Source organism: Sarcophilus harrisii, chromosome 5 (assembly GCF_902635505.1).
Source record: "Sarcophilus harrisii chromosome 5, mSarHar1.11, whole genome shotgun sequence".
Classification (NCBI taxonomy): Eukaryota; Metazoa; Chordata; class Mammalia; order Dasyuromorphia; family Dasyuridae; genus Sarcophilus; species Sarcophilus harrisii.
The window spans coordinates 14,822,164-14,828,163 of record NC_045430.1 but is presented as its reverse complement, the minus strand read 5'-3'; positions in this window follow the sequence as shown (position 1 = coordinate 14,828,163).

Below are 6,000 nucleotides of genomic sequence, written 5' to 3'. Positions count from 1 at the left end.
TAGACTAGATGACTTCTAAGGATTCTTCTAAAACTTTCATCCTTGCAACCATTGAGTTCTGTTCTAATGTTCTTTCCACTGGACCACACTGTCTTTCTTTTTTTAAAATAAAGCTTTTTATTTTCAAAATTTGAATAGAAAAATTGACCACACTGACCCTTGCCTAGCCTTGTGTTTCAAATTTTCTCCTCTTTCAGCCCACCCTCTCCCCTAGATGACAAGCAGTCCAATATATGTTAAACATGTTAAAATATATATTAAATCCAACATGTATAAACATATTTATATAATTCTCTTACTGCACAAGAGAAATCAGATAAAAAAAAAAGTAAATGAATAAGAAAAAAAATGTAGGTGAACAATAGCAAAAAGAGTGAGAATGTTATGTTGTGATCCACATTCAGTTCCCACAGTCCTCTCTCTGGGTGTAGATGGCTCTCTTCAACACAAGATCTTTGGAACTGGCCTGAATCATCTCATTGTTGATAAGAGCCATGTCCATCATCGTATAATCTTGTTGTTGCCATGTATATGATCTCCTGGTTCTGCTCATTTCACTTACCATCAGTTCATGTAAGTCTCTCCAGGACTCTCTAAAATGATTCTGCTGATTGTTTCCTACCGAAAAATAATAGTCCATAACATTCATATACCACAATTTACCCAGCCATTCTCCAATTGATGGGCATCCATTCAGTTTCCAGTTTCTAGCCACTACAAAGATGGCTGCCACAAACCGTTTTGCACATGTGGGTCCCTTTCCTTCCTTTAAGATTTCTTTGGGATATAAGCCCAGTAGTAGCACTGCTGGGTCAAAAGGTATACACAGTTGATAACTTTTTGAACATAGTTCCAAACTGGTCTCCAGAATGGCTGGATCTGTTCACAACTCCACCAACAATGCATCAGTGTCCCAATTTTCCTACATCCCCTCCAATATTCATCATTATCTTTCCCTGTCATCTTAGCCAATCTGAAAAGTGTGTAGTGGTATCTCAGAGTTGTCTTAATTTGCATTTCTCTGACTAATCGTAATTTAGAGGGGATGGAGTTTTCTAAAAAATAAATGTCAATAGGACAAAGAGGCAAGGGATTCAAGGGTAGAGGACAGTATATAGTTAAACTGAGTAATAAAAGGATCAGAACTTTGAAGGGAGAAAAATCAGGAAAGAGTAAGGAAGATAGACTAAGAGAGGTCAAATGGAATGGAAGGAAACTTAAAAATTCTATAGGAATGAGAGCTATCATTACTATTGATCAGGTGAATTATAGCTACCTCGGGGAGAGGTAAAATAAATAAGTCTTAACAGTTATTTAAACTCTATGAATGAGTCAATCAGATTCTTTCCTAAGAGGAGTTTGATACCTAAAATAGTAAGGGTGTAATGTGGGTGAGGATGAAGGAAGAGGAAGGAAAGCTACCAAAATCTGTAAGGAGGAAGAAGGAGACTTTTTATTAAAGTGGGAGAGAGGGAGAAAGAAGAGGGAGGCACTGAGAAACCTCTTTGCTTCTCTGTCTGTTGGTAGGCTCTCTGATTGTAACTCATCCTTTAGTAGTATCAAAAGAATGAGATTCTTCCCACTGAGACTCAGGAATCTTAGGTTTCTTTCCTGGTTCTACCACTAACTTGCTATTTCACTTCATTTTTCTGGTCCTCAATTCCTTCATCATTTAAATGACCCCCCCCCTTTTTTTTCTTTTTTTTTCTTTTATTATAATAACTTTTTATCGACAGAACCCATGCCAGGGTAATTTTTACAACATTATCCCTTGCACTCACTTCTGTTCTGATTTTTCCCCTCTCCCTCCACCCCCTCCCCTAGATGGCAAGCAGTTCTATATATGTTAAATATGTCGCAGTATATCCTAGATACAGTATATGTGTGCAGAACCGAACAGTTCTCTTGTTGCTCGGGGAGAATTGGGGAGAAGGTAGAAATAACCCGGGAAGAAAAACAAAAATGAAACAGTTTACATTCATTTCCTAGTGTTCTTTCTTTGGGTGTAGCTGCTTCTGTCCATCATTGATCAATTGAAACTGAGTTAGATCTTCTCTTTGTCAAAGAAATCCACTTCCATCAGAATACATCCTCATACAGTATCGTTGTTGAGGTATATAATGATCTCCTGGTTCTGCTCATTTCACTTAGCATCAGATGTTCATGTAAGAATGACCCCCTTTTTTATTCTTTCATTGTGATAGTGTGTGTTTTAGGATTCTCCCCCTGAGAACACATTCTACAAAGGTGATCTCTAGGAGACTCAGAGGGATAAATGACACTTTGTGGTCCCTCCTTTTCTCCCCTCTAATTCCAAAAGTTAAATAAGGGTTTAGATCCCTCTTTTATAGATCAGGATGTGCATTTGGAGCATTAAAAATTCCAAGGGCAGCCTGTTCATCATTTTTGCCTTTTGACCTCCTAATCACAGCTCAAATACCACAACCCCTACAAAGTCCATCCTGATCCCCTAAACTGGAAAGAACTACTCAAAGTAAAGTATGTAACCGAGGGTGAGGGAGGGTTAATGAGGATGGTGATAATTATGGAAGGGGTGAAGGTTACATGAAGGCACTGGGGGACCCCTTGTGCCTCCCATTTTATGTAAGAGTGTATGATCAGGATGAGCTCATGCATTTCATTCAATGAATACTTGCAGCCCTATTCCTGTAGGTTTTTCTCTTCCAAGGAGAATGATCTTTGGTTTGGGAAAGATAGAACAAAGTGATTAACAGGAAGTTGAAACTCAAGCTAAATGAGGAGATGGTAAGAGAGTACCTCATTGACCTCAATGAATCCAGGTCACCAGGTCTGGATAAAATGCATCCCAGAGTTCTAAAAGAGCTGGCAGGTGTGATTGCTGAGGCCATTATCTTGGAAAAATCTTGGAGAGTGGGAGAGGTGCCATAGGACTGGAGAAGAGCAGGTGGTGCCCCAGTTTTCAAAAAAAACAAAAAACAAAAGAGAAATGAGTGGATTCTTCAAGTTATAGACCACTCATTCTTTTTTTTTTTTTAATTTAATAGCCTTTTATTTACAGGTTATGCATGGGTAACTTTGCAGCGTTAACAATTGCCAAACCTCTTGTTCCAATTTTTCACCTCTTACCCCCCACCCCCTCCCCTAGATGGCAGGATGACCAGTAGATGTGAAATACATTAAAATATAAATTAGATACACAATAAGTATACGTGACCAAAACATTATTTTGCTGTACAAAAGAATCAGACTCTGAAATATTGTACAATTAGCTTGTGAAGGAAATCAAAAATGCAGGTGGGCATAAATATAGGGATTGGGAATTCAATGTAATGGTTTTTAGTCATCTCCCAGAGTTCTTTCTCTGGGCGTAGCTGGTTCAGTTCATTACTGCTCCATTGGAAATGATTTGGTTGATCTCGTTGCTGAGGATGGCCAGGTCCATCAGAACTGGTCATCATCTAGTATTGTTGTTGAAGTATATAATGATCTCCTGGTCCTGCTCGTTTCACTCAGCATCAGTTCGTGTAAGTCTCTCCAGGCCTTTCTGAAATCATCCTGTTGGTCATTTCTTACAGAACAGTAATATTCCATAATATTCATATACCACAATTTATTCAGCCATTCTCCAACTGATGGGCATCCACTCAGTTTCCAGTTTCTAGCCACTACAAAAAGGGCTGCCACAAACATTCGTGCACATACAGTAGACCACTCATTTTTTATCTGACTGGTTTTATCAAAGAAACATTAAACATCTAAAAATGAATCACTGTGATGATCACAAGAAATAAGCATGACTTCATAAAAAAAAAAAAGAGGTCATGCTTGACTAACCTTACTGTCTTGTATTATTACTGGACTGTCAAAAGATTGAGTGGAAAAATTATTGTAGATTTCTGCCAAGTACATGACAAAATCATTCATGCAATTCTTGTCACTGAGATAGAGAGATTTTGGTCAGACAATTGTGTAGTAAGTGGGCTCATAGTTGATTGAATAACTAATCAAATTTAATCAGATTTAAAGAATTGTCCTAATAGATAAATGATGAGTTAGAGAGGGGACTTCCCCAGTGGAGTGTCCTGCTGATCTGACATTGACCCCAGCTGTACAACATAATAGAGAATGATTTGGAGGAAGTCACAGATAGTTTTTTTTTTTTTTTTTAAAGATAGCGCTCTTGTTAAAGGTACAAAAGACATATGGTTGGGAGAAATAGTTGCTATACTACATCACAAGAATGATAAAAAAAAAGTTCTCATCGGGTTAGAGTGTTGTGACAAATCGAATAAGATAAAGTTTAACAAGATTATATGTAATATTCTATTGTAGTATGGGTCTCTTCTCACTTTAGAATGTCTCAATGTCTGAGGTTCCGTGTGGCTGTTTGGGGAAATCAGTTATTCAACTCATGACCTGAGTCTGTGTCTGGTACATTCTTTATTGCTAGACCATACAAGGAAAAAAAAAAAAACAAATTCCGTGATGAAAATATTTAATTAATAAGTGAAATAAATGTAGATAATGGGAGAGCCATCAGGTTAAAGAGGTATTCTCTGTCCCATGAACAAAGGGACATAAATCTCTTATACCTGGATATGGGAAATGAGAAGGTAGGTAGGTAGGAAAACTTTCCCCTAGCATATGTGGGCAAACGGGATGCTAAGAGACATCAACGGGCTCCTGTCTTCTCTCAGGAGGTGCTCAATGAGTAGCTTAAGCATTGACTAACATCTCTTGGCAAGCTGGCATCTGCTGAAGCCTTTGGACTTAGTTCTGAGGTCCTGGCTTCGGGGATGTCCCGGTAGTACCAATTCTTAGATTCCTAAAGACACTGTTCGGTTTCCAGGTGAGATAGTTTATTAATGCTGAGCTTAATCTCCTTTTCTTTTTCATTGCCTTCTTCTTTTCCCACCCAGTTTTCACCTTTTCCACATATAGCACTAGCAACTACAGTTTTTAAGCACTTCCTACCAATCAATCTTGGTGACATTCTGGGCAGCCAGATGTATAGCTTTCTGGGAAGCAGAGTACAGGATTTCTCCCAAGAAGCAATGTTCTCTTGTCCCCAAGCACTGTGGGAAATGAAGTCTTAGGGAATTTTTCTCTCTGATCAATGAATCAGCCTTACAAGTACAGGAGGGAAAGAAGGGGATGGCTATGGGGAAACTCCCGTGAAAAAGAATTGTAAACTCAGGAAGAAACTCATTTTTCATTCTGAAAAATCAGAAACTCATGGGCGCCACTTGTGTGTAAGTATGTATATGTGTGTATAAACACATATATGGATATATATGTGTGTTTATATATACACACACATATACATACATATATACTTTTTGCTTCTCCTTCCACTTACCCCTGGCAATCCAGTGTCTGAGACTGCTCTGTTCAAGATTTCTAAACATCTTTTAGCTAATATAGCTTTTTCTGAGTTGTCTTGATCTCTCTGGAATTGTTGGTTCTGTTAATACTGAGATAGGATATTCCCTCCTACCTTGGTTTCCAGAGCATTGTTCCATCCTGCTTTTTCTCCTTCCCTGACAGTTCCTTCTCAGTTTCCTTTGCTAAAACCATCTTCATTTCTCACTCCTCACAAGGTTTTATTCTGCTCCCTCCTTCCTTATTGCTTTCCCTTGTGTCTTTCTTAGCAATCTCACCTTCTCCCAGGGATTCAATTATGATCTCTGTTCAGATAATCTCCAATTCTCTCTATATATATATTCATTCCTAGGTATGAACTGGATAGAATGCTGGACCTTAAGTCAACTAGACTCATCTTCTTGAGTTCAAATAAAGCACCACACATTTATTAGCTGTGTGATCCTGTGCAAGTCATTTAACTCTGTTTGCCTCAGTTTCCTCATCTGTAAAATGAGCTGGAGAAGAAAATAGCAAATAACTCCAGAATCATGACCCAAATGGAGTTATGAAGCATCAGATATGATTGAAATGACTGAATACCAACAAACCTCTCTCCTGAATTTCAACTTCCATTGCTAATGCCTTGACATTACT